The sequence below is a fragment of the Sturnus vulgaris genome, chromosome 3 (assembly GCF_052056855.1).
Source record: "Sturnus vulgaris isolate bStuVul1 chromosome 3, bStuVul1.hap1, whole genome shotgun sequence".
Taxonomy (NCBI): domain Eukaryota; kingdom Metazoa; phylum Chordata; class Aves; order Passeriformes; family Sturnidae; genus Sturnus; species Sturnus vulgaris.
The window spans coordinates 10,861,939-10,885,142 of record NC_142245.1 but is presented as its reverse complement, the minus strand read 5'-3'; the positions used below and the strand labels follow the sequence as shown (position 1 = coordinate 10,885,142).

General features: G+C 36.8%; 1 protein-coding gene and 1 long non-coding RNA gene across 3 annotated transcripts in view; both read left to right on the top strand.

Annotated features, from left to right (window-relative positions):
- PPP3R1 (protein phosphatase 3 regulatory subunit B, alpha) overlaps positions 1-23,204 on the top strand; it is a 38,590-nt gene that overhangs the window by 725 nt on the left and 14,661 nt on the right. The gene's annotated exons all lie outside the window — the stretch shown is intronic.
- On the top strand, positions 57-23,203 carry LOC148224180 (uncharacterized). 2 transcript variants are annotated; one of them, XR_015802148.1, is made up of 3 exons: positions 8,314-18,192; positions 19,241-21,026; positions 21,465-23,097. It is a non-coding gene; the product is annotated as an uncharacterized LOC148224180 (long non-coding RNA). The 2 variants fall into 2 exon arrangements; XR_015802147.1 differs by having other exon boundaries at positions 57-21,026; positions 21,465-23,203.

The following is a 23,204-nucleotide window of genomic DNA, read 5'->3' as shown; positions in this document are numbered from 1 at the left end:
GTTTCGCAGCGCCGCGGGGTTCTCCCGCCGCCCCCGGTGCAGCAGCAGTAGCGCTGTGCTGTTGGTGTGCGGACCGGAAAGCTGAAGTGCACGTAGCCCAATGGACTGGGTACCGTGCAACTGTAACTGGGCTGGGGCGGAAAGCTGACACTTCACATACCGCGGGTACTCGGGCTTTGGAGCGGCGGCAGTGCCATGTGTCCAAGTGTTTGTGTGTGTGTGTGCGAGAGTCGCTCTGTTTTTTCAATCAAGACGGGTTTTTAAATTTGCCTTTTTCTGCCGTAAAGTTAACCTGGAGTCCAGTATGGAGTCCTGTAGTATTTTACGTCGACACTAGGGGTGTCTCCTGCTTTTCACCGCTGCCAAGAAATCAACGCCCTTTTTATTTAATAAACGTTTATTTTAGTCTAAATTATCCAGTACTCTGGCTGCAGAAAGACCTAGCAATATTTTGGTTTTACAGCTGGAGAAATACAAATAGTTTAACTTCTATTTTTTTTTTTTAGCCCTTTCAGACCCAGGCCAGCTCGTTAACACATTGCACGTTAGACCTCATAGGGCCTGGAAGTAAAAAATGGATTTTCTTATGTTTTTAAGCAAGCATTGCAGTCTCTCCTTTAAAAAATAAGATTGTGACAGAAACCATGCTCACACTGGTATTGTGTGTACACTTTAATAGACGTACGTTTGGAGAAGTGCTTTGAAATATATAAAGCTTTGGTTTTGGTTGGGAGCACATCAAGACTGTGGGGGAAAAATAGTTCACATTTTGAGAACAGGCTATTAATGAATTTGTGGCTTAAAAAAATTGTCACTTATCCCATGGTTGCAATACTGCTAATTACTTTGAATGTATAGATAATCATGAACAGCGATCATTTTCCACACAACAGTTGTGCTCATCCTGCCAGTAGTTGGGTCTTCTGTGAAAATTTTGTTCTCAAAGACCTGTCAGATGAGATAGACTAACATACATAAAAGGAAAGAAATACTACTGAACTACGATGCCCATGTATGTGTCAGTGACCTTTAACTTAATACATGAACTTAACTTTCCTCTTGATTATTTTTTCCTCCATTCTGTTGTAACTAAAGCTTTCCTATAATCTTTTGATGGTATAATCATTTTGATCATTACTTTGTTGCTTCCTGAATAATATCTGTGTATGATGCATTGCAATGTGGAAATGCGTATAACTGTGGAAAAAAAGGTGTGCTGAATGTTATCTCTGCAGGTAAAGGTGCTTGTTTCCTCAAATAAGTGGAACACCACTGTAGCTGTATCACTACACTGGTTCTGGTAACACTTGATCTTAGGTGCCTTCTAGTCTGAAAACCAATATAAAATTATGCATTAACAAAAAAACACCCTCAGCATTTCATATAAGTTGTTTTTCTTTTTCTTAACATTAATCAGGGATGCTTTCGTTGAAAGAGTTCGATTTTAATGGAGTACACCTTGTTTCAAGCCTTATGGTATTAGAGAAATTATTTTTTCACAGTTGAGAACAACATTTCTTTTATGTTCTTACAGGATGAGAAAGCTGACAGTTGTGTTATGGGGAAAAAAGAGGTGAATGTATTGTTGTGTTATGGGGAAAAAAGAGGTGAATGTATTGTTGTGTTTGTAGTAGGTAGCTTGAGATAAAACAAAATCATCTAGTGAGACAAGGAATGTTTTTCTGGATGTTTAGGCATAGCTGGTTCTAAAATAATCTGCCAGAGCATACCATGACGAGTCCATTACATAATGCTAGAAGTAATGTTGATAAGCTATTTTTGTCCGAGTTGACTTAGCAAGTTTTTCCTATGAGTAGTGTTTTCTAGGAAAAGGTAAACAGCACAGATAAAGGTATTAAATGATTTTAGTGTTAGATAGATAAATTCTGTCTTCTTGGGGTGGTCTGTGTTCTGGTTCATATCCAGTTCTTGAATTTTATAGGTGTAGCACAGAAGCCCCAGAATTCTACAGGAATCACCCAAAACATGTTACATCATGCATCCATCTTAACTAGTCTCTAATTCGGTTGTTTTGACTCACTTCACTTGAATACTAGTGCCTCTGGTGTATTTTCTCCAGCCAGAACTGATCTAACACTGGTTCTAAACTACTGGAGTAAAGAATCTCCTAAACAGGTGGTTTTTTTGTTGTTGTTATTATTTTTTTTTTTTGCAACAAAACAAAAAACAAACAGGAAAAAAGCCCAGAAGACCATCTTAAATAATTATTTACTATTTAACAGGGAGGGTGTTAAATGCTTTGGGTACTAGCTGAACAAAAAAAGGAAGATAGAGCCTGATAGTGGCAAAGGAAAAAGACTTTTAAAAAAGTAATTGTGTTTTTTCACCATTCCTGTGGTAGAAGTAGAATTCTGTTTTTATATGGTTAAACTATTAATTTAATAATAGGGAGGAATGAAAATTGAGTATTGAAGGGAAAATAGTTTGTGGTGGGCATACCTCAGGAGCTCCAGTATATTCATCACCTATATTCATCTGGCTTAGCAGGTGAAAGGAAATTTTGAGGAGAGTGAGATTAATAACACCTAACTTGTGGGGTTTATTAATATCTTGAAGTAGATGGGACTGTCTTCTGTCAATCAGTGCCAGAAAAAGAGAATTCAGTAATTCTGGTATTTCTGAGGAAACAAGATGAAGCAGAAATGCACATTTTTATGCCAAACTACTTCTCTTCGTCTGCTTCTCCCTCCTCATGGAATGGGTCAGGTTGGAAGGTACCACAATGGGTCTCCTGCTTCAACCTCCCTGCCCAAGAAGGGTCATCCTGGAGCACATTGCATAGGATTGTGTCCAGATTGTTCTGGAATATCTCTAGTGAGGGAGACTCCACACCCTCTCTGGGTAATCTATTCCATATTGTAAAGAAGTTCTTCCTCATGCTAAGGTGAAACTTCCTGTGCATCAGTTTCTTCTTGACCTATTGCTCGGCACTACCACACAGAGCCTGGTCCTCCTCCCTTCAGATACTGATACACATTGATGAGGTCCTGGCTCCCTCAGCCTTTCCTTATAAGAGATGCTCCAGTCCCTTAATCTGGGTGCTGAATTGGTGCTTAATGGGCAGTGTTACAGAAGAAATAGCTTTTTTTTAAATTGTAGGTGTGCTTAATAGTGTTCTTCTACTGTAATGCATAATTTTTTCTTGCATAAGAGTTTTCAACATTGCTTTGATTTTTTTTCTTTGAGTTTGAAGAATTGTTTTGCTTTCCCTCCCCATTTTTGCTGCCTATATTTAGCTGCTTGTTTCACTAAAGAAAATTGTATCCTCTCCTAAAACATTTAAATCTGAATGGTAGTTGAGCATAAAATTCTGCAGGTTGGACTCAGTGATCTCAGAGATCTTTTCCAACCTGACTGATTCCATGATTCTGAAGACTTTGGTTTAACTGTATGAAATGAAGATCAAAAATTATTTTCATGGCAAAACATTTTTTGTAATTTGAGCTAATATATCACTTCTTGAAAGCAATTTGCTCTCAGTTTCCTTGTCCCTCCCCTTCCCTGCCAAGCCTGTTCTCCCTTCTTTATGTAATATCATTTATCAAGTTGTAATTGAAAGAAAAATTAGACTGCACTGTTCTTAGTTCATTGGCAGCCAATTCATATAGTGACATGTTTTCCAGTTTTCCATCCTTGTTTTCTTCTGGACTGTGTTTTTGTGTTTTCCTGAGCTTGTTTATTCTGTTATGTTCCTTACAGAAGGACCAAGGAGGTAAAGGGGACTGGCTGTTCCCATACTTCCTACATGCTAGTTCTTTGCCAGAATCAGCAGAAACAGAGAAGGTGCTACTTTGGGATGTCCTTGTCATGATCCAACTCTTCTGCTGCTGGTGGAGTGAGCCCTGTGAGAATGGGGGAGTAAAAATTGAAGTGATGGGGAAGGAATGATGACAGGCATATGTTGGCATAAAAAGAGGAATAAAAAGTGCTGTGCTTAAAGGTCACCCAACTGGAACCTCTGAGCAGGATGCCATTAGAAAATAAACATCTTGTTTGACTTGCAGGCCTATATAATTAAAATATAGAAAAGTTGGAACTCCTGGAGCAGTTAGAAATTTTATTGGCTGACATGATTATATAAATTACTTAAATATGTTCTCTCTTTCCCAAAGACCGTAAGAATTTAACTTGCTGTGCTCTTGTGAAGCTGGTAAATATTGCCCTTGTTCTGCAAATAGAACAGGTCAAGGTCATGGCAGTGTAATAAACTTATCCAAGGTCCTTGTTATTGTTTAGAAGTTAGCATTAGTATGTGATATTGGAAATATGTGTTTGTGGCTTTGACAATAAGTACGTCCAAATCAAATTAGCTGTTATAAATTTAGGGGTCTTGAGACTTGGAGTTAAAATGCAGCCACAGGAAAAAGTGCTGTTCATTGTCCATTTGGCTTAGGGCATGTGATGGTGTTCAGTGGTCACTGTCTGCCTTCTTCCAACATCTTTGTAACAGTGTTTTAGCCACTTAAAGTGACTGCTTTTAGAGATTAGAGTTGGAGATGGGCCTTTAATATTCTGCAAAAGCTACTCTGTTTCTTAGTTGTCAGTGGCCTAAAGTAATCTTGACACCAGCAGTGTCAGAAAGATCAGCTGCAGAGATTGCCTTAGCATGCTGAATGAAGTGGGAAAGTCTTGGACATGCACCAACATCTTTTAATCTGTAATAGATAAATCTTTTGGTATACCAGTTGAAGTGTTCTGGGAGAGTTCAGGACTAGAAGCAATATATTCTACTTGGTGTATGATGTAGCTAGATTTTTTTGGTCACTGGATGAAATACTGTATTTAGTAATATTGAGATGAGTTTAACCAGGGCTAAGCTTAAACTATGTATTTTCTTTCTATTCAGGTTTTACATATATAATTTAAGTGGCAAAAGTCTGTGGAGAGTTGGGATGTTTTTAAGTTTCAGGTGTGTCTAAGAATAAAATCCCTGTCTTTCAAGTGAAGTAATTTCTGGAATGTTGTTTCTTATTAATTTTGACATTTTGTGTAGCTTTAAAATTTTAATTTGGTAGCTGTACTTTGCTAGGCTTTTTCCATATGGACCGTGCTTTTTGTGTTGCTACAAGCACTTTTACTGCTTCAGCAAAACTGTGTTGATGGTACAAAACATGCTGGAGACTATATCTGACTCGCTTGTAACTTGACAGTCATTTGGCCCTGCTATTGATACTCCCTTCCACAATTAAGAAAGAAATCTTGATAAATCGTGATAAAAATAAGCCTTAACTGTATTAAAGAAGTCTTGGAAACCTATTAAATGCGTTGGATTAAAGGCAGCATTTCTTATGAACTGCCAATAAAAATCTTGGCTTCCGAGCTGTAAACAGGTTGTGTCAGTTGGTGAATATTTGCAAAGTCTGTGTTGATGAACATTTTTAAGCAAACTTAAGGCAAAGAACTAAAGCTTGAGTCATCTTGAAGTTAAAATAGTTTATAACATTGCCTAAGTTAGGTAAGGTAGGAATTAAAAAATGTAGTAAGATATTCAGTCAGAGTTTGGGAGGGGCAGGAGAGGAAGGAATGGGACAAGAGATATGAAGCCCAGAAATGAAGCCCAGGGTTGATATGCTTCTGGTAAGAAACCAAGCTACAGGAAAAGTGGATCCAGCTGTGATTCTCACAAGAATACAGTCCTAGGATAATCTTTAAATATTGTGTAACTTTTTTTCCTCTTGATAGATTTGTGACAAGTATGGAGATTTTTTACCCTTTAATTTCTTCAACTGGAAACTACAGGAATCTTTCTTCCTCTTCTCTGTTATTAACCTGTATCTCCTCTGTGTATATTTATCAGATGTTTACTTTTGGCTTTTTTTTTAATAAGTTGTAAAAGACAAAACCAACTACTGTTTCACTGCTGACTGTAGGTTTGGAATAGCATCACTGAAGTTGAAAAACGTCACTTGAATTCCGTCTGCTGAATGACACTATGGCTAGCAGAGAGGACTTTAAAAGGAGTTGTTTGGTTTGTTGTTGAGTTTCTTTTTCAATAAGCTCCATGGCTATGCTTCAAGCCTGAGCTTGTGAAGGAGAACTCATGTACTTTGTAGGCATGATAACTGAACAGCTTTTCAGTCTTGTGTATATAAGATGTTCCCTTAGGAAGTGTAATTTAGTACTGAGCCACTGCTAACAGGTTTAGCATTGTGGTATCTGAGCAGTCGTGGGTCAGTTTTGTTGATACTGCTAAAGTGATGCTTCACAGATTTTTTTTTAGATTAAAGCTTGATTGCATGTAGATGTGCTAACGAGTCTAGAAAGAAACCTGTGATAAATAGGAGAACTTCTCAGCAGTGATAATAAAAATGTCAGATGAATAAATAGACTTGATTTTTATTTTTGACTCAAGTAGACTGTCTTGGCACTCTAATAACTTCTCAGAGGTATCAAGTAAAATACCTGTTTGCTACAGTGATTCTTATAAAAGCAGTGTTAGTTTTCCTCAAATGTTGTAGTCAAAACGCTGTTTATTTTATTAATGAGACTAAAACATTTGCAGTAGGTACCACTGATGTTAGGTTGGGGTTTTTTGTTTGTTTTCAGAGAATACATTGAAAAATCAGATAAATGTAATTTGTAAAATATGAAAGATTATTAAGTTTGAATCTTGCATACTCTTTAATGTTATAGTGCAGCTCTAGTGTTGGTGCAGCTGAGTTTTGCTAAAGGTCAGTTCTGAAAGATTCTCTTTTGAGAGTTCTTAAAAAAATGGTGAATTAAAAGGTGGCCAAATGCCCTTTTGTGGTGAGAAGACAACTCATGTGAGTAAAAGCGTCTAAAATCTAGCAGAGTGAGAAGATGTGAGTTTAGATGTAGGCATTTTTATGTAATGATGTCGTAATAGTGTACTGCTCTACAGCAGGGGGCAGAACAACTAAAGATTAAAAAAAAATTGTTTTAGAGAAAGGTTGGATTTTACTAGTAGTTTTATCGACTTTCTTGGAGGTACTGTGTAGAGTCTGTGCAGTGCCATAAATGTTGCATCAAGTCAATCCTTGTTACCCAGTGTTTCACAAAGAGCTGTTAAAACACTTTGTTTAAAATTGCAAGTTTTCTTTGATTTGCAGTTCATATTGCAGACTGGTATGCAAATGTATATGCATTATATACTGCCTCAATGCTTGCAAGCAGTAGATTTTTAAAAGTATGTCACATGAAGAAATACAGTGGTGAACAGCAGAAAGATGGTGGCCTGTGGTTCTGTGGATGGGTTGTGATTGCATGCACAATTGTGTCAGTCTTTGTATGGTGCCTTGGACTGGATTCTTGATTGTGAGCAACTGGAATTATCACTGGAAGTCCCTGGGATTCAGGGATGCATCAGTAGAGGTGCATCTAGTAGACTTATTTTGGAACCTGTAAACCCTATAAATAGCCATAATTTTTCTAATGCTGCATTGTATGTACTCTTATGCTTGCTTTTATGTACATTTACAACTTCATCTACATTTACTACTTAAGAAAATTTGTGGCTTTTCAGGACAGCTGTTTCTGGTTGTATTGTCAGTTACAGTAATCAATAAGCTTTGATTTCTGTCAAGATTAAGCAGTCTTTAGCAAGTGCTGTGAATCTTTTATTTAGACATATTAGAACTATTCTGGTAATTAGATTTTTGGATAATTCTTCAAACATTTGACATGAATGTTTATTAGCTACTGAAACAGGTTTGGACTTCTAATTTAATCCTTTGAGTACCCTATTATTAGCTTGTAGCAAAAGTGACAAATGTCTCTATTTGATACTCAATATTTGCATTCCTGTATGTAAGAAATAAGCCAGTTCTTGCCCTGAAGAACTTAACCTAAAATATTCTTCTCAATAGAAGTTGTTTGTTTCTAAGAAGAAAGCTGTTTGAAGGTTTCAAATAGTCCATAGCAGGGAAAATGTTAATTGAAAGCATCTGTGTTGTTGGTTTGTTGGGGTTTTTTTTGTTTGTGTTTTTTGTGTTTTATTATATTTCATTTTGCTTTCATTTTGCTTCAGTTTTATTGGGAAATCTGTGATAATTGGAAGACTTCGGAAATTTTTAATGCATCCTCAGAAAACCATGCTCTAATTTGTGGAAAATTCTTGAGTGGTGAAAATTAAGTGTTCACTTTAATATGGAAGCTGCTAATGCCAAGAAGACCTGTTTAATGTTTTGTAAATTTCCTGATAATTACAATGTATTTGATACGTCTGTTTTGGATCATAGTGTTCGTAGGTCCTGTTTTCAAACCATATGATTCATTTTTATTCTTCGTGAATCCTTGAATAGCATAAACTAAACCAGAACTTGTTAAAGTGTCTCCATTTATTAGCTGACAGCTGCAAGTTCTGATTGTTATTTTCATTTAGTAAAAACGAAAAAGTCAAACTAAGATTAGTGTTAACTGGTTGAGAATATGAACAATCTCTGTATTTCAGATTCTGTTTCTATGCAACAATTCCCCTTCATCATAGCCTGCATCTTCCTTTGATTAGCACATCTTGCCCAGCTCTGCATCTTTGCCTCCTTTGTTTTTTTTGTTTTTTATTCATATCAGTTTGTGAATTCAAATCCCATTTTTGAATTATCTTTTCTGTTTTGAGGTATGTGTAATTTTCACAACAACTCTTCACAATTTTCTTCAGCCTCTTTTATGATGGATCCTGAATGACATTTTGCCTACTTTGTGATCTTTTTATTTGTACTGTTTCCTCTTTCTCTGTTCTTGTTGGGCAACCATAAGATGTTTATCTCCCTTCAAACTCAGATTTCCCTTTTTGATTTCCTAAGTGGTGTTGAACTGTTTATAAGTTTCTTAGGTGGGAAGAAAGGCTGGTGACAGCATCTGCTTATGCAGCCTGTCTCTGTGCAGTGCTGTATGCTGAGCTGTGTGACTTTCCTGACTCTGTTCTAACCCATTGTGGTAGAGCCTTTGTGAATTACTGATACTTTCTGAATTGGTACTTACACTCCCTGCTCAACGACGTTTGTAAAACTGGTACTAAACTGCTGTATGCAGTAGAGCTGCTTTGTCTTTTTTTGCTCCAGACCTTTTCAGATTAATTTATAGTACCTGTGCAACTGTTCCTAAAGCCTTACCCTTTGCAGCTAACAGGTGACTGAATACACTGCTGAAATCTAAAAACTTGGGAAAATTAATTGGTAGAAAAAAATGTGCAGGCCATGTTGTTCTTGACTGTTTCTAACCTACTTCTGTGAATAGGGAATTACACTGAACTGCAGTACAGTCTTTTACATTAAGTAGCATAATACTGTTATATGATGCACTGTAATCTGGTAATATATCTTTGCTGTTTTCTTTGCCTTCTATAAATACCACTTGCAGTGAATCTGCTGTCTAAACACCCCTCAAAAAAGAAGCCACCTAAACTTATTTTCTAGCTGATAGTGATCGTGCGTTCTTTCCCTGCTCAAGTTTGTTAACAGTTCGTGGCGAGGGACTTTTGCTAGCTACATGAGGAAGAAATACATTAATTATATAACATTAATGAATATATGTAACTACTTACATAATTATACATTAACACATAGTAATTTTTGTGTTCATCACCTGCTGTCAGAGGTTAACATGCTACATTTCATTTCTAGCTTAATTCTTATCTTTCATATTTGTCTCAGCCTAATCAGGCATAAGGATTTGTAGCCATTTCTTGCAGAAATTAGGGAGGAGATTTGTTTTCTTTGCTTGGGGTTCTGTGACTGCTGTAACTCCTTTTTTGCTTTTCTTTTTTTTTTTTTTTTAAACCCTCTGCAAAGAGAAGTATTTTTAATTTTTTCTAATGCCATGGCATTGCTGAAGTGTAGTAGTAGGAAAATCATCTAATGGTTATTGGGGTTTTTCCTGTCTGTGGAGTTCAGGCTTTTAGAGGTAAATGCCTTCTTTGTACAAGCCAATCTAGAAGTTCAGAAGACTGAGCCATTCTTTTATTTACTCATTTCTTATATTTGGAGTATCACAACTAATATTTTTAAAATGTAATTTTTGATTCTACAGATACTGATAGCCTTTGGGTTTTTGAAGATTACTCAGAAAGAAGTTTAAATTTGCAAGCATGTTAACAAGTCTTATACCTTAAGTGACTGTGATTTCCATAATCTATTAAATGTAGTTGAAAAACAATGCAGAGAAAAGAAATCTATATTTCACACTCCTCATCAATCCAGTGGCAAGAGTGCTTGACTAGGAAGTATTACAGGGAGTATAATTCTTTGACTGTTAATTTTGGAGGGATATTGAAATACTAGTTAACTTGGCAGGGTTTTTACAGGGATGAGTCTATAGAGCTGTTTGCTGAAGCTCCCTAGTTTTTTTTGTTGGTTTGTTTCTTTGTTTTATAGGTGTTTGAAATGCTGAGAATTAAATTGACCTAATTAAAAGCAGCCTCATGAGAATATAGATAGCAAATTATATTTCAATATGGCTTTAGGTCAAGTTAATATCTTTTTGTAAAGTAATTGTTCTGCTCCTATTTATATATAGGTCAGCCAGTGATGAAGTTGTTATTGCTTTGTGTTGGAGTGGAGGTTTCTAGCATTGTCTGTTTTCTGGGAAAAATTTGTTTATCTTCAAATTGTTGTGGAGAAAGAGAGAAGCTGAAAGAGCTTTAATTACCTACTAGATCTTTTACCTGCAAAAAATTAGTGTTTTGAATCTTTTGGGTAGTTTTGTGTTTCCTCATTTATCAGAGATGCTAAATAATCTTAATTTCTGGTGAAAACTGTGGGACTCTGTAGTTCCTCCAGGTTCTTGGTGATGCTTATATATTTTAGTCTAATGTTTTGAATGAAGTTTTGTTCCTGTGTTCTCTGCGTTATTTTACTTTTCCAAATCTGAAGTTGTTCTTTCACATGAACATGACACAGTTTACTGTTTGCAGTTGCTTGGCTTTTCTGTGCATATTCACCAACAAAGGGGGAAAAAAATCCTTCCTACCAATGAAGTGATTAAATTGGAGATCGTAAGTGTCTGATATCCAGTTTATATCCATCACTGTTCCAAAAAACAAGATCGGTGTGATATGCTTTGATTTTTTAATTTCTCTTTAATATCTTGTTAAATGTAAGTTAATGTAATTTCTTCATTATGATGTTGATTCTTAACTCTGAAAATCCTGGGATACCTCAATCACTTGATAAAGACTTCGGTTGCATTTTATGCTTTCTCCTGTACTCTTCAGATAAGTTTTTGCACTATATACTTCCAAGGCTGCCTTCTTTGAAATGCTCTCTGATGCTCTTCAGCTCTACTTTTGTTATGCATAATGATTTTTGGTTTGTTTCGGATTTGTGGGGATTTTTTTGTAACTTGTCATTGATGTGTCTATTCTCTTGCAGTTGTTTGTATTTTCTACCTTGTTTTGTACTTGGATTACAAACATTCTGGACAGTATGGTCTTTGTTTCATTTTTACTAGTATGGGGTTAGTCCCTGTAGCAGCACAGTCATGGGGTGGATTGATAGATAAACTTTACTGCAGTTATCTTTAAAGTTGAAAAGGACAGCTGCCATGGTCTCCTCTTTAGCTAAGGAAATGAATTGACTTCAGTTTGTATTGTAAACCTAGAAAGAAATTTTGTAGATGAAACCGGTGTATTAACCTAAGTGGAACAAATAAATTATTATCTTGTAATTTTTTGTGACTCCTCCAGCAGCAGTGGAGGAGCAACCTGTTAATCGCAAAGACTTCCCATTGTGAACTCTTAATTGCATCAGATCTTCAATTTAGTGGTGGTAGAATTTTGTTGTTCCTCTACTAAAGGTTGTGTTGCTTCAGAATCCTTCTGGGAAACTCCTTTCCTTGACTTTTAGAGAGTTCATTATTCATTTATGCACTTATAATTACAAGGTTCTGAGAATTTTTGAGAGTGATGCAAGCTTTAGAAATGCGAGCTTTGAAGTGATTGAATAAGCAGATTGGGTTTTTGCCGCTAAAAAGTAGCAGCTGGGACCTGCCAAAAATGAAATTATGAAATATACCTTTGCTCATAAAGTTAACGCTTTTCTTCCTGTCACTCTTTATCTCTCAAGTTTTATTTACAGATTGCAATGTTTTTGCAAGTTTTGACAATGAGAGGTCTTACTGTTTTCTATGTTTTCTCATACATATGAGGTTTTGCTTTTCTCCTTCAAATAACAAGATTAATTAATTAGTATTCTAGATGTGGCACAATCTATTCTCTGCCTTACCTAGTTTTAAAAACTCGTGGTGTTTCCAGCACTGTTTATTATCTGTCTGTCTGACAATACTGCAAGCTCTGTTAGATCATAAAACGGAACAGAAAATGTGAATAGTCTCACATATTACAGATGGAACGATTAAGTTAAGTTTATAGTAATTTAGTTATCCTGTACGTTTTCATTATGTATACATCAGACTTGTGTGAGATGATTTGGGGGAACACATACATGCCTAGTAAATGATATTATCAGTGCACACTCTGTCCTCATGGCTTCTTTTGTCCTCCAAATTCAGGAAAAGGACTTTGGAGTAAAACTGCTTTTATCTTTGGTCATTCTTTCTTCTTGATAATGTTAACAAACTGCTCTTTATTGTTTCTGCTGGGTCTGTATGTCTCATTCTGTCTTGGGTGACTTTTTTTTTCTGGGAGATGCTATAGGTGAGTAATTAGTGTTTGTGTCTGCATGTACAGATCTATGATTAAACCAAGTACTTAATCATACCTTCAAGATCATGCAAGTCTAGATTTTTGCTGTAAGCTGAGGAAGTGTAACTGAGTTCAGAGAGGGAATGCTATGGGACTGATGTATATGAATATATGTCATATAATCCCTGCTGTAAGTGGACAGACTTTATGGATTGCTTTTCAGTCCTGAACACTTGAAATTCAAAACATTACAATTTAAAAGAATAGATGCACTTTTTATTGTTGTTTCCCTTAATAAAGCCAAATGGTGTATTAAAGGCTGAATCCTCTTGTAACTTACACTCTTGACTCCTTTAGTTTTTCTGTCTGGTAGAGGCTTTGGCAACAGGAGCCATCTCTAATTTTGGGTTTGCTTTGTGCTTCACTGGTTTAGGGCTTCCCTGTGATGTCCTAGAATAGTTACTTGACTGCGATGGCCTTAAGCCATTAATATCTCACATTGGAGGAGACCCGTGGACAGTGAGGGATTTAAATAAAGCGTAGCAGAAGTTAGTGGCCAACTGCCAGCCAGGGGACAAGTGGCTTCCCTTAAAATGACTGATAAAGCTTGAGCAGAGACATGACTGGATTAGATGGTGACTAAGGAGTAAACTGTGGGCTTTTCCTAAGATTTGGACAGTCTTTCTTGCCTCCTATATCCAGAAAGGGGATGTGGTAGAACCTGACATACATGCAAGAGGGTAGAGTCTTCTAAGGAATCCTCACTTACTTTGTTATGAGCAAATGGAGTAAATGCGTCCAAAATACATATATGTGTTTATTTGTTTGTTTGTTTTTAAAAATAAGACTTTATTTTCTTTTTTTAATGTGGCAGAGGGAATTATAACACTCAGAATACTTGAAAGAAGCAATGCCAGAATGCTGTAACAGCTTTAACCTGGCTTGATCTCTACTGTAATCCCAAATCCACCAATCCCCTTTGCCTTGCTTCATTATCTCTGATATCTGCAATTTAAATATGTTGAAGAATTAGGTATTAACCTTTTTTTGAGTTCCTTCTGTACTGAAGGTCACAGAGTATTTTCTTTAGAGGCAAGTTTAAAAGTTTAGGCTGCTTTGAGGGTAACACATTTAAAACTTGAAATTATCTTTTTTCAAAGGTAAGTTAAAAAAAGCTGAGTTTGCTTTTCTGGTTTTGTTTATGATTTTCCCTGAAGTGCTCTCTTTTCTCTATATAAAATGATTACAGCCTTCCTTGATGTTTGCTGTTGATTAGTATTCAGGTGAGGTATTGAGTTAGAATATTAACAACAGCTGTAAGATCTGTCTTTTGTACCTTTATGGTTTCACCTTTAAGATCATACATAAAAATTGGGCACTGAGTTCAGTTGTTTATCAGATTTCTGGTAAACTTTGCAAGAAACGTAGCTGGAAGTGTCCACAAAAAGTTACTATAAAATTTCAAGGGATGATGATTGGCAGATGTAGGGGACAACATAGTTTATGCTGTAGTGTCTAAATGGAAGCTATATCCAAGCATAAAGGTGGAATGGAAGAGTATATTGGCTGGCTTATGTCACTGGTTTTAAACTGCTGGGTGGAATTGTAACAGAGATGCTGGGGAGTTGTGAATGTATTATGCTAGATAGTTGTAGCCTCTTGAAAATTCTGCCTGCCAGAAAATGGAAAATACCTCTTGCCTATTTAAAGGAAACCTTAAATTGATTGGACAGTAGTGTGTGAACTAAATATAATTGTAAGATTTATTTTTAATCCCAAATGAAATGTGTATGCTTTTCCAGTTCTTCTAGATTTTTTTTTTCAAAGAGAAAAGATTATTGGACTTCTAAAGCATTTGACGCTTCTTTTATTACATTATCTGGACCATTAAAAATGTGCTTCTTGGTTTTCAACTTCTGTAGAACCAGCGTTGGAATAATACTTGTGTTTGTGGATATAGCCCCTTTATGTATGTATACTTAGGGAACTGTTAGTAGCTCAAAGGAAGGTACAAAATAATCAAAGAATTATTAAGGTTGCAAAAGAACTCCGAGACCATCAAGTCCAACATTTGAGTGATTATTATTATGCCCACTAAACTGGAAAAGTGGCATGTCCAGTTGTGTTTTTGAGCACGTCCTGGGTTGGTGACTCCACCACAGCCCTGGCCAGCCTGTTTCAATATTTAACCACTCTTTTGGTGAAGAAATTTTTCCAACATGAACCTCTCTGCTCTGGTGCAGCTTGAGGCAGTTTCCCCTCATCCTTTTCCTAGTTGCCTGGGAACAGAGCCTGAACCCCACCTGGCTACAGCCTCCTTTCAGGGAGTTGTAGTGAGATAAAATCACCTCTGAACCTTCTTTTTCTTCAGCTAAACATCCCCAGCTCCCTCAGTTGCTCCTCATGGCACTTATGTTCCAGACATTGTCTGGGCTTGTTCCAGCACCTCAATGTCGTTTTTGAAGTGAGGGGCCCAGCACTGGATGTAGGTTTTGAGGTGTAACCAGTACTAAGTACAGGGGAAGAATGATGTTCCTGGTCGTCCTGGCCACACTATTCCTGATCCAGCCAGGATGCCATTGGCCTACTTGGCCACCTGGGCACACTCTGGCTTGTGTTCAGCTGCTGTCAATCAACACCACTGTGTCATTTTCTGCTAGGCCACTTTGCAGCTACTTTTCCCCCAGGCTGTGGTGCTGTCTGGGGTTGTGACCCAAGGGCAGGACCTGGCACTTCCCCTTCTTGAACTCATACCATTGTCCTTGGCCCATTGATCCAGCCTGTCCAGATCACTCTTGCAGAGCCTCCCAAAACTCCCATAGTGTGATCTGCAAAATGATAGAGTACCCTTGATCCTCTTGTCCAGATCATCAGCAAAGGTACTAAATATGACCTGCCCTAAAAGCGAGCCCTGGGGAGCTGGTGACAGGCCTCCAGCTGAACGCAGCTCCATTCACCAGCGCTCTTGGCCTGGCCATCCTGGCAGCTTTTTTAGCCAGTGAACTCCGGGTCTATCTGAGCTGTATGCAGACAGTTCCTCCAAGAGAATGCTGTGAGAGACAAGTGTCAAAGGCTTTCCTAAAGTGCAGGTAAATGACCTCTGCAGCCTTTGCTTCATCTGCTAAGTGGGACACCTTGCCATAGGGGGAGATGGGGTTGGTCAAGCAGGGCCTGCCTTGGCATGAACCCAGGCTGACTGGGATGATACAGACAGATTGCTCTGCGTGCACTGTGTGATTGCACCCAAGATAATCTAAATACCAGCATTTAAGGTCAGTTCATAAATTTAATTGTTTGCATTTGTAGCTGTATCTTCAGGGATCCAGGAGAAAATAACTGTAATGTATTGCTGCAATATGCATCTTGTTGCTGGTTGATAAAGAATTAAAGAAACAAGTGGTGTATACTTTTCCATAAAAATACTGTTCATTCTTTTGCGTATAGACCATTGAAAGATTTATTTGGTACAGAAGTAGCAAAACTTTTTTTTTTTCCATTACTTGTGCCACTCTGTGAATTCAATATATGTTGCTAGTTCTAGCTGTTAGAGTTGTGTTCATAATGAGAGTTACTGATTTTTAATGGCGAGTTTTACTTGGAGAAGTGCAACTCTTGCATACCAGTGGAATGCTCAAGTCCTTTACTGCCACATTTGACATCTGTGCTACTTATCTGGTACCATTATTGCTGCTTCTCTGTTTTCTTGTCTTTTCTTTCTTTCTTTATTTACTTGACTTTAATTCTTGACTTTTCTGTATAACCTATAAGGATTTGTTACTCGTTTGCATCCTCTTTAATTCCTTCTATTGCACATCTGGATGACTGAATGTTCACACTAAAGGGTAGCACAATGCCCAGATTTGACAGTCCAGTGCCAGAAAATATATTGGAGTTTTGGATAGTCAAGGTAATGGCTATTAAATGTCATGGGCTTTGGTTACAACAATGAATGGAATGAACATAAGCAGAGCTGAGGTGGTGAAAATTAGTGTAGTCATGAAGGTTCAAGAAATTGTCATTTGAACTGGATTCAGCTTGGATGTCTTGCATGTTAAACCACTGTCATACTGTCCTACCTTCAGCATAGACTGGATTTGTTGGTGACCTGAAAACATAATGCAAGGTTTGCAAGTGTAGTCTAGCTTACTGCTAAGAGATATTTAATTTTTGAACTTACTGAATGTGAAGTGAGTGTCAGCTCACGTGAATTCTTATGTATTTCTTGAATTCCTTCTTTAGGACATGATCTTAAAAAACAGGCTGAGAATTTGGGGTCAACAGTGAAACTCACTGCTCTGAAGTTGCTTTGAACTTCTACAAGCTTTCTTATTCAATGTCTTCTAATTTCTTGGCTTTGCTTAATTTTTGCATTGCAAAATCTAACTCAACGTTAGACGAATGTGAAAACCTCAGAGGTAGATTTATTTTCTTTTAGTAGAAGTCTTGTATTGGAGAACTACTAATTCGAGGAGAAAATATTTAGGAGAGTTGCACTCTCTCTGCCTGGAATACTTTTAAGCAGAGCAGGTACTTAGTAGTTGCTTTGTATAAAACAATACAGAAGCCACCAAGTTGTTTTAAATGTTACTTTCTGAATTTTGGCAGTTGGTCTGCACTATTACCAGTTCTTCAGTTAAGTCTTGTTTTCAGATAACTAGGTTTGGATATTCAAATTTTAGGCAGATTTGTTTACTGCCTTCAATAAAAAGCCTAAAATTTGACTTAATTACTCCAAGTCAAAACACAAATGCCAAATTCCCTGGTGGTCTTATTTATAACATTGCCTTTATAAGTTTCCTTTTGCAGTGTATAAATTGGATATTCCTGTTAAATAGAAGATAATCAGTGACATATTCTCCCTGATTCATAGACTCCTCTTGGACTGGCACAGCGTTTCTGTGTTGAGTAGTTTGTTCAAGGGTCTTTGAGGTTTTTTCTTCTTCTCATTGAACTTAACAAAAAAGGCCAAATAGAAGTATATCCGTACTTTCTGAACAGGACAGATTAAAGTATTTTTCTTGCTGCTTTTTTGCACTGAAATCTTGTTCTTGCTTTTCTTGTTTGAAACCATATTTTTTGTGGTGTCTACAGAAACTTTGTGTATGTCTTTCATCTGCGCTCTCAAACTCCTTTTACTGTTTAATTCTCTGGTAAGTTCCATATAAAATGTATAAATTATGGTAGGTGAGATCTTGCACATTTTTGTGACCAACATTTAATTCATAAATTCAAATATTAAAGTGGCTTAAGGCTTCCTGGGCTTAGTGTGAAATTTATTTTAAAACACTGTAGATGTGTCTATGTGGCATGTTCTATTCATGTGGAAGTTTTTAGAGCCTTGAAAACATATACCACCATTTTTAGTTTGCCTCTTGTCTGCTGTTTTTTGATGAGGAATACCAACGTCTGACAGCCAAAGCTCTAGTCATTTGTTAAACAACGATCATTACAAAAAAAAAACCCAACCAAATCGAACTTCTTTTCACCAAGCAGTTCATCATTGTTAAAGCTTTATGGAAGTGACAATACATGGAAAATGAGTTCGAAGGAGGAGGAAGAATTCTCTGCAACAGGTAATTGTCATCAATCATTAATTCTGGTCATTTGGAAAAGAATGAGAAAAGACAGAGAAGCATTTTGGGTGTTTTTGGAACAGGGAGAAGGGTCTTGTGTGTGGCCTTTTCTTAAATGTGAGCTGCCAGCTGCTTCCATCTTTCTAATACTCCCATTCTTTTGAGTTGTAGTAGGGGATGATGGAAAACAGCATTTTGTGTAACTTAAGAATTGAAGTTGACTATCTTGATAATGCCTAGTTCTGGTCCCCAGCTGACACGGCTTGGACTGTTTCATTTGCCTGCTGAAATTTTTTGCTTTTGCTAACAGTGGTAATTAGTAGTGTAGAAGGTATAGGAGCAGATGTGAAAAGCACAGCATACAGTATGTTGCCAGCACCCCAAGAGGTGCCCTTGCATCAAAGACAGAAATGCAGGAACATCTAGTGCAGAGGTGGAACAGCCAGTGCTGTGACAAGGCAGATTGCGTATTTAAGGCAATTTACAAGGATGAACATCTTACATTGCTTTTGTATGCTGCTGCAGAAAGTAGTAAATCATCTACAACTACTCCTGTATGTGTACTAAGCAGATGAGGAGGCCACTCTTGCCCCTTGTTGAATTAACTGCCTGGCTGTGCAAACCAATTAGACTCCTTGAAAGGTCAGGAATTAATTTTCTGATTAACTGTCCAGGAATTAATTTTCATTTGTAGTGACTCACACAACTTCACTCCCTTTGGAAGACTAAATTTGAGATTAGTCCTAAGGTGAACTTGTGGCCTGTTAGCATTTAAGCACATTTTTTGCTTTTATAAAAGCAGAAAACTAATTGAGGGCTGATGCTGTAATTTAGCACTCTGAACTGTTTACAAGAAGATGCACACCATGCAGAAAAGTAATGCATAATCAGACCTAGAAACAGTGTTCTACTAATACATGCTGAAGAACTGCTTTGCAGTGTGATGTCTGTGTGCAAGCTGTTTTGTATAAACAACTGTAGCTAAGAATTGAAATTCTGTTACTAATTTTGCTAATTGCTAATTTCCTTTCTTATTTTCTATCCATAGATCTTCATACCTTTCACAAAGAGGAAACTTGTCAAGATAATTGCCTTAACTATTGTACCTTGGAGCAGCATGTACATAACTGATCTTAAGAAGAAAAAGTGATTAGTATTTGAAATAACTGCTAGGGAAAAAAATCAAGAAAGACTTACATATAATTTACAGAAGATATAATTACTAAAGTCCATTCAGAGGTTATTCTTACCTGAAAGGAGAAAAGAATACTTCGTAGAAAAATTTAAAGCCCACTTTTGTTCTTAAAGGAATGCATGACGTGTCATGTCAGCTCTTTAAGTGATGTGTTTTGACTTCACTCTAGGAAACTGGTATTTCTGCAGTTTTCAGAATTGGGTCAACCTTCTGTTAGTAGATTTTGGACTTTCCCCTTATCTATAATTATTTCTGTCAGCAAGTCATGATTTTGTGGCTGCTTAACTGGGAATGAACTCCTAGGCTTCTAACAGCATTTAAGAAAATTTCAAGACTATTCTAAAAGGATAAGGATATTCAAAGTATCGGTAGTATTTCAGCTGCTTTTTCTACTGGTGCAGCTTGAGAGAGAGTGGAGTTCCAGCAGTCTGGTAGTGATACCCAGATGCAGCTGAGGAAGGCACATTTTACACTGGGCATAAGGTGCCAAGTAAATCTCTTGTGGACTGTTGACTCTAAAAGCTGCATTTCTTCAACAAACCGTGTGCCACTGGTTTCTAAATGTGCTGGTACAGTGTATGTGAGCAGATACGCTCGCTTTTTGTGAGGTATGCTAAATATATATCTGGCAGGAAACACTAATATTATAATGAGGTTTTAAGCTTGATAATCTTATGCTGTGTCAGAACCTTGTTACTCTACAGGTGCATTTGTATAATGAACTTCTCTATCAGAGATGAAATTGCATATTTGGAGTTTTACACTGGCTTTGGTCTTTATAGGTTAGTATAACTTAGAACTATAAAATAAAGTGTAAATTCAGTGTTATTTTAATGAATAAGTGTATAATTATAATGATCTTTTTTCAGTAGCTCAAATTTTCTGTTAGTGCACTCAATCGCAAAGAATTTATTTCATTGTTCTTTAGAATGCTTCCTCATCTGGTGTTAAAATTAGGTAATTCTTTGCATTAAAACTGTGTATGAAAATGTGTATCCAGTTTCTTTCCCTTTTCTTAGAGGATTTATTTGATGCTTAATGATATCTCATAGCTGTGCTCCCTCCCTGCTTTTTTTCTGATCACATGAATGTGGATGTACCTCTAGTCCTTCCATTTTGCTTACTGCCTGCCTCTTCTTAAGCAAGAAGAGTATTCAGCCTACTTAGTTCCTGTGTTTCATGGTTTATCTCTTGTCTCGTAGAGTGTATACACATACTGAATGTATTTGGGGACAAGTAAGCAACCTTCTTGTACTGTTGCTTGTGGAATATGATAAAAAAGGCCTGCTCCTGAGACCAAATCATTCCTCTTAATCTGTGAAGATCCAGGCTTTGGTATAGAGCACCATCTTTGTGTTTGTCCTGGTCACAGCAGTGCAAACAGCAATTTTGGCGTGAATAGTTCAGATGTTTATTTGTACCAACTGTCCCCCCCCCCAACATCCTTTTAAATCTTACAAGAATTTTGGATTCTTCTGTGAAGATGAATATTCAACGCATCAATAGCAGGTAACTACTTTTAAAATTACTTTACTTAAATATTAGGCGGAAAATTTTGAATAATCTTTTTTTACATTTTACCTTGTCATTTACTAGATTTTTCTACTTTTTTAGATATCCAGGATCCAGTCCTGGATAGGTAAGTATTCTGAACACTTTTTTTTTTTTTTTTTTTTTTTTTTTTAGCAGTAGCTGTTTCAAAGAAAAGCTAAGCTGAAGTTTATTCACTTTTTTCTCTGATCTCCAAATATTTTTATAGGCTACTCCATTTAGATAACTTACTTATGACTTAACGTGCATATAAATGCATAGTAAGGCTCGTTATAAACATTACACTTACTCAATTCATGAACTGAAAACAATTACTCCCAATTTTTGTTTTGTCCTGCTCAGTTTTCAAAAGCATTTTATGTGTCTTTAGGCAGATTGATTTTGGTATCCTGTACCAGAAATTAATTTTCTCCCAAGACCTGAACAAGGATGTAAATGCCCAGAACAGTAGTAGTTAAGATTGTATATTTGTGTGCATGTGCATAAATGCACTGGTTTTAATTCAACTTTCTCCTTTAATTTGCAGCCCTCCAGTCTGGTGTTTTTCTTGCCTCTTCATGACCTCGTGTCTTGAGCAGCCTAGCTGGATCCCCTGGTTCCTGTTTCTTCTTGTCTCAAAATTCTGCTTTCTCCCATTTTAGATTCCCTACCCTTTTATATTCATATGCATACACTAGCCTTTTGCTACCTGTTTTGGTCTTTGCTGTTTATCCTAATACTTCGGTTGGGTTCCATGCAATATATTCCATGTGGCACTGCTCTCCTGGATTCCCTGCCACAGTGCAATTAGTCAGTACCAAGAACATCCCTGATGGGCTTTTGAGGTTTTAGCGGCCTGATGGTCCTCATCTACATTTCTGTTCTGCTGCTTTGTCTTACTCTAAATAGACATTGGAGAAGACATTAAGGCTGTACCTTTCGCTGACCTACTTAGAAAGAAAATGAATGAACATTTTTCAAAGAAGCAAGAGAGCCTGTGGATTGTGGGGGATAAGCAAAGCGAGTTCCTGAGATTAAAAAATGCAAATAACTTCCCTCAACAACACCACCACATCTCCTCTTGGACATGTTTAGATTCATGAGATGTTTGTTCTGCCCCTTTCTGCTCTAATTAGGAAATGCAATCACATTTTAGCTTCTAGGCTAAATGTAGTTCTTCCCTTTCCCCCCCCTTCTGTCAAGTAATTTCTCTATTCTGTTCAATTTTGTATCATTTTGACGAGCCTTTCTTTGCAAGCGCTCAGCCATGGAATCCCTTATGCTCCACACCATAAGAGAATTGCTGCTGAATTGAATGTTTTAGACTCATCTGAAATATGCTTTGTTTTCTTTTGTAACACCCTCCCTTAAAACATTTGTTTTGATAGTGTTTATGAACTCTTCAGTTCACTGGTCGCTCCTTTGCTAATGGATTCAGAAAAGTCATTAAGCATGTGCGTATTGTGATTTCTGGCTCAGAGTGAGGCATTTGGGGGGAAAATACCAAGTTTTAGCGTTTTTTGGCGTTCATATTGCAGTAGTTCATGTTGATTTTCATGTGTGCAGATTTAAAGTGTTGATACCTTCAAAGTATTAAGATTTTTGTGCTATTGCTCTGTTGTTGTGTAGCAAGGATTTAAAGTCTTACTTTGACTTTCCATTCAGTAACAAAGCAGGAACATATTAACAGAGTACATTACAAAAATATTTAAATGTAAAGCTGTTGTGTCTGAGTTTCTGGTCATGTGTAATTCTTTTGTGTAATTCTTGCTGTGTGAATCCTTTTTGGAGAAATGGGCAGGTGATTCAGGGAAGAAAACTTGATACAGTTTTCTTACACAAATTGAGTAAGATTTGTTGGAATTCATAAGGACATGTCATTTTCTGCTTATGAAATAAAATGGTAAAACCGGTTTTGTGAAGTTTTGAAATTAAATATTTTTGACTTGAAAAGTAGCATTTGCTCAATATATATAAGTAATGAGTTTGTTTTTCAGTTTAGAATATGGGATTGAAGTTCTTTTCATAATTAGGTGAACTGACATTTTCATGGGAAATTCTTATTTAAGAAGCTCTCTTAATGGTTTTGTATTTCTTTGTATGTTTTGGTAACATAGATCTGTCCAAATAAAACATTGTTTGTGATTGTTTGGTCTGAAATATATATTTTTAAATAACAATGTAACTTGTATTGCCTGAGATTTTTACAGTGCTGAAATTTAAATAGTTCCTCAAAGCAAATTTGGGAGTAATTGCAACTTTGTTCTTTTTTCTTGTTGTGTTTCAG